We start from the raw sequence: 12,890 nt of genomic DNA, 5'->3' as shown, positions 1-12,890 counted from the left end.
AACTGAATGCTCAAAGCACATGTTTTGAAGTGTGGTAGGAGTGTGATCCCCTCTCTGGCTGAGCTGTGTTAACAGTTTCTTTTGCTGTTTACCATTCTCACCTTGCCTAGACCTCTTCTGCTTTTCCTGCCTTCAGCTGTATACTTCATCTTCTTCTCACTGTCTTGCACCAACCCTACTGCTTGCTTGATCACATAATAATCCAGTTCTGCTTGCTTTCCAGCCAAAACCAATTTACTTTCTGCTGTTTTAGTGAGTTGAATTGGCTTTGTGCTGCAATCAAATGTGCACTGGAGCAAGGACTTGGCAGAAGCACGTGTCCCACAGGGAAGGAACTGAGGGAGGGATGGGGGAAGAGGGGCTACCTCTCTTGGCAGCAGTGAGTAGTGACTGTAACTGAAGCCCTGATGAGAAGTTGCAGTTTGAGACACCACTGCCCATCAGTGTCTATGCCTTCTCAGTTTGGGGCTGTCATCTGGCTAGCAAAGGCAGCCTAACAGCAGGAGTGTTTTACTGTTTCGTAGCTTTGTTTCTAATTTCTACTGATTCTATGTAAAGGTTGCTTAAGCTAGTTTGGCAGATTTTACCCTGAAGACTAGGGTGCCTGCATGAACTCTGTTCTCCTGTCCAGACAACAAATATTTGGGAAATTGATTCATCATTTGCATTCAGCAGAGGATATCTGCTCTTGATGGAGGGCATAAGGAATTACATCTCCCTTCTGGTGGGCAGAAGATGTTTGTTTCATACAAACAGCTGAAAAATCACAAGGAATCATGGCTGGAAACAGATTTTTTTGGAGGGGCTGAAATATAAGCGTGTCCTTGACAACCACTGTTCGAAATATAACTACTAGTTTTGTTAAAGCATTTCTCTTTCTGGGCTGAAAGGATTCAGGTATGGCCATTTTGGTTTGGAAGACTGGGTGGAACTGAATGGATGCTATTATGGACTGGGTAAAATTCAGCGAAGCTGGTGGGTAAAGTGAGTATTTAAAAGAGTTTAAAGTCATTATGGAACCAGGTAGTTGAAACAACAGGGTCACAACCAATGCAGAACTGCAAGGTGAGATCTACATTAAAAAAACCCTTTCACTCTATGACATAAGGGTTTTTCCTTGGAAACTCATAAAGAAAATACAAGATAGCTAATAACTGCTGGAGTTTCCCATATACGACATAAGAACCAGTGAAACAAGCCACAGAAAATCATGCTGACTAGGGAGAAATATCCAAATGTAGGAGTAGGAGTGTGTTTCTAAGGAGAAAATCAAGAAGAGATTAGATATTGTAATGGATAAATTTAAATGACAACCACCAAGGAAAAAGATTTTTAGATTATTGCAGGTGAGAGGATGCTGTGTTTGTTGTATGCAAGCAGATGGGTTTGTAGCAAAGATACACCTGAGTCTGTCATCCATTTCTCTTTGTAATAGAAGTAACCTTTGGGACTGAATTTTGGCTAGCTGATGAAGTCCAGAGGGACTGATGTGCAGAAAATTAAGTGTGAACTGTTTTGATTTTTTTTTCCCTGGTAATCTACTTGAGTAGGTCATATCTATGTCTTGGATCAATGTAGTCCTGGATACATGCTCCCACCTAACAAAACAAAACAAAACAAAACAAAACAAAACAAAAAACCTAAAACCTAACCTAGGTACAGGGTACAAGGCGCTATAAATAGATCTCTAGGGACAGATTTCTCCAGCCAGGCAGGCAGGCAACCACTGGAGTCTGTTCAGTCTGACAGGAGCACTAAGCTCCTGAGATCAGCAGGACTAAAATTAGCTTTGGAACACTATTTTCTACTCTTGTGCTGCTCCTTTTATATGAAATGTGTTGTTTATTGTTATGAACAACAAGAAAATACTTTGGATTGAAAGGTTTTGGGTTTTTTTTCTTAAGGAGATTTTGAAATCCCTGGTTTTTGGAATGGGAGGTAAATTCAGTTTGGGAACTAAGTAATTGGCTATGTGTGATCAATATTTTTCTGTGCTAATGACTAAAAAAAAAAATCACAACACTAAAAATTTCTGCAGCAGAAGAAATGTAAACAATCATGACTGAGTTAATATTAATATTGTATCCTTGGTGTATGCTGTTACAAATACTTAATTTTAAAAGCAATGGGACCAGTCCTTGGGCTTTTTAAAATTTTTTGTCTTTGGAAATGTGTGAATTGTTTGCTTGGTAGTTGTTTCTCTTACAAAGCTGAGTCTTTCCCAGCATCTTCTGAGTAATTGTCTAGCTCTGATTTAGAGATCTTACAATGCAACTTTCTGAAGAGAGGAATTTTGTCTCAGTGAATCTAGACCCTGACTGGGGAACGGCCAGTTTCTGGAACACATCCAAAACAGGCTGAAGGTAGTGAGGATGTTTCTATTGAAGCCTTGAATCCTAAAAGGCTGTTATCTGTGGGCCCCTGCATATTTACATCAGCTTGAAGTACAGAGCTGTAACACCAGCCTCGGTAATGCTCTGCATCTCCACAGCTGTCACTTTTATGCTGGTTTTCCTCAAGTTCTTCTGTTGCTGGCCACCCAAGATGTATCTGAAGCCTTATCATTCATTTTCTTTTTCCCTGTTCCTAAATGGAGTTGTAGTAGGCTAAAGCCATTTTTTCCCTTCTAAAATGTTGAGCAAAACTGAAATGGCTTTTGAAATCTGAGAAACTGTTAGCATTAAAATTTCTCCCTTGTTTCTTAACAACCCATTCTCACAAATTCCATCTGTGTTGTGCTGAACTTGGGGGAACCCTTGTCTGTGTAGCTCTTGGAGACTGTCTGCAACCCCATACTTAGTTTTCTATAATAATTTACCACTTCAATGTGAAAATATGTCAGGACTGAAATTTGCTTTCAGAGGACTTTTAGACCCATGTAGATCTCAGCAGTCTTGTCTGCTCTAAAATTCACACTGGTGGACCTTTGGGCAGTGCTTTTGACTCAACCATCCCAGAGGGCACAGTAGTCCTGGGCTTCTGATTCTGTGTGCCAATTTGCAAGTTGCACAAAATTGCAGCAAGCACATCTATCTGGGACCTCAGGCCACTTCCCTGTCTCTTGGCATGAATACATTGCATTTCATTTTATATTAGTAAAATATTTATGAAATTTTATTAACATGGTAAGGGCTCTTGCTCTTTCACAAATAAGAGCAGCCTGCCTTCTCTCTGATTTAATCTACTCTCCCATCTAGTGTTTTTCTTTTCTCATCTGGATGCAGATAAAATCCAATAACAGGGTATTTATTTTGTGGACAAAACTGTCTGAGTTGGAGTCAACACTTGGGAAAATAGTTGGGAAGATTTCTCGTGCATAGAAAATTTATGAAGGTACAGAGGTGCTGGGTTCAGTAATCGAGCCTTAAAAGGTATTCAAACATTTTGTTTCTGAAGAAAACACATATTTCTGTGCAGCTTTGAGCAATTTACATCTGGATGGTCCGTCTGGAGCTCTAAACATCGGCAATTGTATGTATATGGTAAGAAGGAAAAGAGGTATTGCGTAAATTTAGGTGTCCTGTTCATGCAAACAATTTGTCGCTCTTTCTTTCGACCTCCTGTAAAAGAAATGCAACAGTGGCATCCTGTGGCTCAAGCTGTTCATGGCAGGTGGGTTTTGTTTAGGGCAGAATCTGCCATAAAGGTCTTCCTTCGCTGAGTGGGAAAGGGATTGAGTTGTTTCTAAGTTAGTTTACAGAAGAAGCCCACAATATTTCAACACAGTGCATGTTTAAAACCTGAAGTAAAAAGCTGCTGTATACTTTTCAACCAGGATTTTCCAGCATTCTATCTTATTCTGCTTATTTTTCTACCAAACACCTTGATGTTTGGGACAGAGAGGATTATTTGAGTTGCTCACCGAGGAGATAGGACTACTGCATTGCTGTCTTTGTGCCGATGAACATTTCCTCCAAAAATAGTAAGAGAGGAGAGACTCCTGTTTCTAATTAACCCACGTTTTAGTACAGCATACTGGGTCTAAAAATGAATGTTTCAGGGAAGCCCGATGAAAAGAAGACAAATAAGAGTTGTTTTCCCTTGCACATACATCATACCCAAGTGCTCACTCCCGCACACTGCATGTGGGTCACTTGAGTTTTTTGAAGTCCTGGCTTTAACTTGTTTAACTTGGACAGGCTGTGATTTGCTTACCTCCTCACCAGCAGATGTTGGCAGCCTTGACCACCAGGCTCTCTCCAAAAGCTTTCAGGCATGCCAGAAGGCACCTTAACAAGGAACATACAGACTCACCTGCAGTCATGTGGGCAATTGGCCAGCAAGCTGCTGATAGCCTCAGTTTTACTTCTTTTTCCCCTGGTTTTATGGTAGCTTCTCTTCTGTAAGAAAGGAGGTGTTAGAGTGGTTTCTTTTAAAGCCTCTTCCTTCCTACTTCTTACCTTTGCACATAGAGGTGTGAGTGCTGTTGAAAGCTCAGCATCAGGAAGGAGTGGGGGGAAAATGAAACAACTTTCTTTGGTTTAGTCTTTCTTGTATCCAGGAGGCTCTGCACGTTTTGAGTCATCTGTCTTGAGAACTGGAAAAGCAGAGTAGGGGCAGATGTCCATGCATCTGCCTGTGCGTGGGAAAACCTGTGGGCATTCAGTTTTCTGTGGTGCAGGAAAGTCACCATGGGATGGCTGAAGCAGGAGGCAAGGGAACAAAACCAGCAGCAGGCAGAGGCTCAATTGTTGCCTTTAATGACGAGTAAGTACTCTGAAGCTTTTTGTGGAATTGCCTAACTGAGCTTGCACCACAGTTTCTGGACGGTATTAATCCCCGGGCTGCCTCTGAAAACACGGACATGCATGAAAAACAAACAAATGTTGAGGCTGGCGGTGGCTCCAGAGATGTTAACCCTGCTCCTTTTTGTCAGTTAAACTGACAAGCCAGATAAGAGGAGCCGGTGCTGGTATCGTCTCTTGCATAACAAACCGCTCTCGACAAAAGAAGCAGCCTCCTGTCAAACGAATTTCCTTTACAACTGCCGAGGGGACTATTTTTAGTTTCATCTGCCATTCTTTACTCCTTAATCATCGGCTTCTCTTTTTCTCAGTTTTTCTCCCTTTCCCCGCTGCCAGCTCCGATGGCAGGTACTGCTGGCATTGGCAGAGGAGGAGGGCACGGGGCTCTCGCTGTTCCCTGTGCGTCTGTATGGGATGCTACCGACCTTGCCGTGTCGAGCTCAGCTCTGGCCTGTGTTTCCACCTTCAGAGAAAGGCTAACAGACCACTCTGAATCTAGATGAGCGATGTCAAAGAACAGCAAGTGAATGAGATCAATTCTGTCCGGGAAAGGGTTTTTTAGTTAAGGCTATGTTCAGAAAACATATTTTAAGTTGCTGGAGTAGATCTACAAATGTCCAGCGTTGAAGTGACATCACAGACGCACTGCATCAGGGAGCAAATTCTTCATATACCATTGGCAAAGCAAAGCAGAGCCTGGCTTTTCCACTGGAGATAAAATTAAAGTGCTTTGGGAATGATGGTGTTTATTTCATTGGTCTGTACTCTGTGGTACTGGCTGCTTTTCATTTTGGTCTGCTTGAGCCACTGCTTGTTTGTAGCTTTTTGAGCAGTAGAATAATTCTTGTCTTCTGGCTGAGATATAAAACAGCAGTCCTGCCTATCTGTAACCCATTAGAGATTTTTGCAGTGCTGTTTGCAAGCTTAAGAGTGTCTTAAGGCTTTAGTCATTCAGGAAGCAACACTGCTTTGCTCAGTTGAGCATAGCAATTCAGTCAGGTCCATCATCCTCTCAGCATCTTTCTAAAGCCTAATTCAAGTGGGTTTTTATGTATTCTATACCTCCTTCCTCCACAGTATGCAAAAGCTTCAAATAATGAGTAGTTTCATGCTCGTGCTGCTTCTGTAAAGTACAAATTTTATACCCATTTTATAGCTGGATTTGAGGAACACAAAAGCAAAGTGAATAGCCCAAAGTCAAGAGGGAAGTTTCTGGCAGCAGAGGGAAATTATATTTCTGTCACCTGAGGGAACTTAACAGTACTGAAGTTAGTGTACCAGCTAACATTTTCCAGGCAAGTGCCACGAGTCTCATAAACAAGGAATCCCTAGAAATGGTCAACAGTTTTGACCACTGCTATTTTCACAAATATGAGTTTCCAAATGATACAAGATGTCTGCAGAACATGTATTAAAAATGGGTTTGGTTTATAAGGTTTATAATGTAAACGTTTCAGTTGGTCTTCCCCACCCTGCCAAAAAAAAAAAAAAAAAAAAAGGCTGTGAAGAGAGCAAAAAAAAGAGATTTGTGACTTGGTTTCTCCAATGAAATGAGAATGCTAATGTATTGTTTATGGAAAAATAAAACTACATCTTTTTTCAGGCTTGCCTCTATCCATTCTTAGTCTTCTCTTTTTGTCTTTTTGTCTTTTAACTGACTAGTGCAAGTGTGACCAGTCTCCTTAACCCTAATAAACATGCAACAGCACTTTGAACAGCACTCATTAGCCAAGGAAAATGAGAGGGAGAGAGGTGTTATGGCTGATGACAGTGGCTCCTTGTGACTTTGGTTGCTTTACTGTCCAGTAGAACAGAAATCTTCTTAGCAATTTTTGCTGGCTCACCTCCTCTGTGGCCTGGGTTCTCATTGTGCAGTAGCCCCCAGATTCATGCACCTGTGCTGGGATCCACCTGGCTAATCCCAGTCTATTTATAGCAGTATTATCAGTGGGCTTCTCAAAGGCTGGTTACCCCTGGCTGTGGCATACACCACTGTGGAAAAAAAAAATTGTTCCTGCTTTTCTTTTCCCAATATACCATGGCTTTTGACAGAGTCACTCTTTACTTTCAGCTTTCTTTATCAGGCTATTTGTGAAAATCTATTTCTGATTCTGCTCTTTTCAAATCTCCAGATTCGATTTTGGTTTAGGAGCTGGAAGTAGGGAAAACATTAAAAGCAAGATTAGTTTTGTATTTTTGAAGATGCTTGAAAGACTGCCAGAGAGCTGTCAGGTTAGTGATGGCTTGTGACATATAAAAGCAGACAAGCAAAGGTTCATAATAATTCAAGATCTGTTGAAAACCATATTGAAATTTGGCTGGCAGTGAGGGGTTTTTTTAAGAGAAATTTTTCATTGTGCATATTCAGACTCAGAAGTGTATTTCAGACCTTGCTGAGGGAAAAAATCTCGTGACTTTAGCTTTATGGCATCCTTTGGATTTTGCCTCTCTTGCTCAGATTTTCAGTGTTTTCATCCCAGTTCATCTGTCACATCTCTTGCCTGGCTTCCTGGCAGGGATACTGCCCTTAGGTGTCTGCACACATGGAGTCCTTATTTCCCTGCTGCCTGGGTACCTGGAGCCTTTCTTTCATGCATTTATCCACTTGTTCAGTAGCTCACTTCCCTGCCTGCCTAGACTTTTGTTGCTCTACAAAAAGGAGCAATTGAAACTTTTCCTGGATCAGTGGTGGGAGAAGTAATGAGAAACTTCTTGATAAAGAGCATAGAAAAAAAATCATTTAGGTTCCACTGGGTGAAGAGGGCCTGACCTTCAAAATTTCCCATGGCATGTTAAGAGGATTTGGGCAGAGATCTCAGGAAAAAAAATGAAAACTCTTTCAGAATGCTCATGAAATGAAAAAGCCAAAGAAAAACCAAATTTTCCTCTCACACTGCGTAAAGGGCTCTCTGCTGAAGAATCACCATCTGAATGCATATAAGAAGCCGCCAGCAATCATTAAGCTCAATTAACCATATTCTTGTTCCCATTATAACATCTGTGGATTATTTAAATAAAGTGATGGTGGGCAAGGAGGAGAGAAAAACTGAAGAAAAGAGGTTCTGCTGTGAACACTCGTACCACCATCACCCAAGCGATGCTGTAATACAGAAACTGGGTCAGAGACACCCTTCCCCCTCCATGCTGCTGTCAAAGTTATTTGAGTGTCTATTGAAACCCTCACAATAGAAGAGTTTGGCTCCGGCATTTGCTAAGCAAAACTGATTTGTATTTCTTCGTTCAGAAAAACACTGCTGGGTAATTTTCTGAGCAAGTAAAATGCGGCAGTTCAGTGGATCCCTGAAAACTGATTTCTTTGTGGGGTTTTTTTGTTGTTGTTTTTTGGGGTTTTTTTGCTTTGGTTTTTTTTTGAGGTTTTTTTATTGTATTTTTTTATTATTTTGTTTAATAAAACACCAATGCTTTTATTTAGCATTTCGGAATTGACATGCTGAATCTGTGTTTAGGAGCCTTAAACCTCTCTCTTGCCTCTGTTAGTTTTAGGACCCCCACTTGTAGTCTTCCTTCAAAGTCCTAAACATTGTGGAAAGTCTCTTGAGAAGTTGTCTTATTGACAATTTAAAGCTAAATTAATTTCTTTATTTGCTTCTGGGATAATTGAAGTAAAATATATTAGTTTGGAAGTATGGCTTGGCTAGATTTAAACACAGTGCTCTTCTGGACTCTTCCCACTGCCCTTTTTAATCCTGAGTTTCAGTCTTTCATCCCTGTTTACAGCTGTCCCATTAGCAGTCTCAGCCTTCTGGCGTGCTCTGTCTGCTCTGCGATTTTTCTGTCTTGTTTTTCTGGCTTCTTTTAAGGAGTCCCAGTGGCTCTACCTTGTCCTGAAAAGAAAACCAAACTGCGTATCATGCTCATAATGACAGTGTGTACTGGTTGTCAGTAAGCACAGAACCTGGGTATTTGGCTATAAGGAGTGACATTATTTGGCAGTTGTTGCTGGCCCTTATTCTGAAGGAGACGAGTGAAGTGAAATAGCAGGGTCCAGATTTTGAACCTGTTTTCTAGGTTAATAAATTCTCTAATTACACTTCCCCTCCCTGCTGCCCTCAGCATGCAGGGAGGAATAATGAGCATATGCCCTCTCACACATTTTTCCCCTTATATAAAAATGTCATTTCTTTCCTGAAAATTGCCCAACTCAATGGACAGTCTGGAGCTGGCTGGAGGACTTGGTTGGCCATGGAACCCAAAAAGGTGTTTGGGCCATGACTACTGGGAGTTGCACAGCCTAAGTAGTTATATCATGTGTTAAGGAGGTATGTGTGGGAGTAACAAAGGAGGAGGGAGGAGATGGAACATAATTTAATTGTTTTCTCTGTACCTCAGTCTACTCTCTGAACAAGGTATTTAATTGTTACCAAGCAAAAGTTAAAACCTCTGTGCCCATTCATATCTAGCTTATTTCTGATTCTTTGTGTTATTGTATGTTTAAAAGGTAAAGGGGGAAAAAAAAGGAAACAATACTCAGGGTTGTGTATTAGTTTCATCAGTGAGCATCTCCTGAGCTACCTTTCTTAACAGGCACATAATTACCTATGTCAGCCTCCTTTCTTGCATCCTAAGTACCAAGAGGAAGAAATAGAAATTCGTGCCATTCCACCCGATTGCCCAAATTTTGGGAGAAGCTCAAGAAAAGAAGCTGTTTGCACCCTGAAGTCACATGGCAAAATGACTTCTCTTTTTATCAAGGCTAATCACTTTCCAGCCCTGTCTCTGGCATATCCTCTATCTGCAGTAATCAAGTCAGTACATATGACATAGTTTTTTGACAGAACAATATTTCTTAATAATTTATTAGCACTCTACACACACAAAAACAGAGTTATAATTAGCTCCCATCCCTAAAGTTGGAAGAGTTTTTCAGTTCATTGGAGGCTGCTGGCCAATTCTCTTATCTAATTGGATGAAGTTCCTACTTTCTCCCATTTGTATAATGTCTGCTTTTACACAAACTCATTAAGTGCAGCTGTACTCAAAGTTTCTAACAACAGCCTCAGTGAAGACGAGGCAGAAGTTAAATAGCCGTTCTGTTCTCTCTTTTTCATCTGATCTTAATCCATTTTGGTGGTTGATGTGAGCCCAAACATCTTTCCCTAGCACCTAATTCTACCCCCTCCGGCTTTTTATTATGAATTATATTAATAATTAGAAACCAGACAAATTGCATAAGATTGATCTGTCTGTTTTGAAACTGGAGAGTTTACAGCTCTCAAGGAAGATGGATTTAAAGCAATTATTTGTTTCTGTGAGGCATACAGAAGTGATTTTCCCCCTTCATTTTAAAACAAGCATTAAGACGAAATCACATCATCACTACACTATTCTTTAAATCTTCAGAGACATTAAACTGATTATACAGGTAGAATAACAGCATCATAGTTAACATATTAAAGTTTTTCATTTAGATCGATTTTTTGGCAAAATAACTACATTTTAAACCAAACAACACCTGCCTCACTTTTGTCAGTCTGGTTTTTTTCTCATGTTATTGTGTGTAATTTTGAATTTCTACTTAGCTGACTATACAGAATAATAGGAAGTCTTAATTTGCCAGAATTAAAATTTTTCTTACAGTACTGCCTACATACATTCAAATCACATTTACAAAGAAGTGTTTACCACACACTTGCAGCAATACAGATATATCATTTGTATATCATTAGTATTAGAATGATTTTATGAATCCTATGAATGTTTTTTTTCCACTGAAGAACTATTTCAGGTTTTACTGGGGAATTTCCAGCTGTATAATTTCCTTTGCTAATGGCATCTTCCAAACAAGAGAGGCTGTAGGAGAAAGGGGAACTCAGGGAAGGAGTTTTCTCACAGCATTGATTATTTCATGATACACATACCTGTGATGATAAATGCTCTTGCTCAGATAGCTGGTGATGGGGAGACATGGGTGACAATATGGATGACATTCTTTGGCACTGGGGTCTGAAATTACAGCTGTGTATATGCACATGTCTGCAGTGCAAAACAGGGGAGACAGCAAAGAAGCACAGTGAGACATCAGTGAAGGCACTCAAAGGGAAATTGAGTAAGAAGGGAAATTTCCCTCTGTTGGTGCTCCAGCTCCTAGCACTGATACTCCCTTCAGGTTGCAGTGCTCTCCTGGCTCTGAAAGTCACTAAGGGCTTGACTCTTACAAGGTTCACAACACCCTTAGCTCTGTCTAGCATTTAAAGATGCAAACATCTGGCAAAATCCAAAGGCCAGTATGAATAGGGAGGACCAACTGAACCTTTCTTTCTCTACCTTTGAGTCTTTCCTCAGTTCAAGTACTCATAAAGAGGTACCACAGTTGAACAGTTTGTTTCTATTTCTGTGAGTGTATGAAACCTGAGCAGTGTTGTAACCAAGTCCTAGTCAAATGACCTTTATGGCAAAGTTGGCAAAATTAAGGAGTGCAGGTTGAGTATCAGTCTTCTCAATAATGACACCCAAGAGGTAGTTTAATTCTTTGTTACATCATAAAACTTAATCTTAGCATGAGTCACAAGTAGTTTTGACTGATAAATGCCTCTAATCAAAAACTGAAATGTGTGAACATCTCTTGTTTTCAGATAATTGGTTCCATCATAGTCTCAATCCCTGTGTAGACAAATACAAAAGATGGGCATTCTTCTTGTTTAGAACCTCATTTGTTGTCTCCACTGGGTCTGCTGCCTCACACATACATAAGCTTCTCCATCATCCATAAGTAAGAACGTTTAGGTCTTTTCTACCCAATAAAGATAAAGTCTTCTAAGTGTGCAAGCTTATTTTTAGAGGAAATATTTATATATTGAAAGGGCTTTTATAATGCTGGAACATTTGTTTTGCCAGCTACAGTCATCATAGGTACATCATTAAATTTACAACAGTAGCTGCTGTCTGCTAATTTTGTAATGTTTTGACAGAACTTAGCACATGAATGTATGTTTGTGCTACTAGTCATCAGTGAATCATACCACTTAATTGGATAGGTCAAGAAGATAAATAGATGTGGTCTTTGAGAAATGAAAATGCCTTCTTTCATTTGTGACTGTTTGTACACTGCTTTTGTTGGAAGTAGCAATTTTTGACGGGGATTACGGAAAAAGCAGTGACTTATTTTCCTAACACTTGAGTGAGTAGTGATAGTTGTTGGAGGATGTGATGACAGAAGAAAAGCGGGTTTTAATTTTGATTTTTGAAGTGGGTGGGGGTGGGCAAGTGGATAGTCAAGATACATTAATGAAGTTATGTTGACAACTGTTAAGTGTGAAATCTGTCATGTATCTGATTGCAATGAATGTGTCTTTATGAGCAAACTGCATTGGAGACATCTGTGCAATTGTCAGCTGTAATTAAAGGATGATTCAGCAGTGGACATACAGTTGAAAATGAAGGACAGAATTATTTTTTTAATGTGGGTGTGTATACTTCTGTTTGCCAAAACTGACATATCTTTTTGACTAGCTAATTCTTTCCAAGTAGCTACTAAAACAAAAAATTATTTGACTTTTTTTTTCTTTTCTTTGTTCTTTTAATACAGTTTCCACAGTAGGATAGAACTTGAACATTTTAAGGAAAGCAAATGGGACTTTTTTTGTCATATCCTTGTTGGTGGCATTTTGGAGATGCATAAAGAAATTACTTCCAAAAAGACTTGAGAAAGCATGAGGTAAAACATCACTTGTCAAGCATGCAAAATAAGCAAAGCAAAGGATACTGCTTAGTCCAGGGCACATCTCTGCTTGCATGTGCTCTGCTCACTTGTAACACATGTTGCGGCTGTGTGTCATGGTCCATTTTCCTAATACCTTTCTGACTGTACTATAGATTTTGATGTTGCTTTCAAAGGGGCTTGCAAGGGGCAGCAGGGGTTTCTCCTCATAAGGGATGAGCAATATTCAGGAGGGCTGGCTGATTTTTTCCCCCAACACATAGTTTCCCACCGCAATCATCCTGAACTTAAGGAAAGTAAAGGTATTTGAGGAAGGATCCAGGCTTTTCTCAGGGAGTAGAATAGCCTTGTGCAGCAGTTCAAGCTGTTCTGCAGCTGTCAGTGACTCCATTTCTAGTGCAAGTACTAAAATATCTCTTCCTAGCTCCAGTTAATATTGATGGAAGTTTCCCAGTAGATTATGATTG

This window comes from Catharus ustulatus, chromosome 1 (assembly GCF_009819885.2).
Source record: "Catharus ustulatus isolate bCatUst1 chromosome 1, bCatUst1.pri.v2, whole genome shotgun sequence".
Lineage (NCBI taxonomy): Eukaryota > Metazoa > Chordata > Aves > Passeriformes > Turdidae > Catharus > Catharus ustulatus.
Note: the sequence above shows the minus strand (reverse complement) of the source record.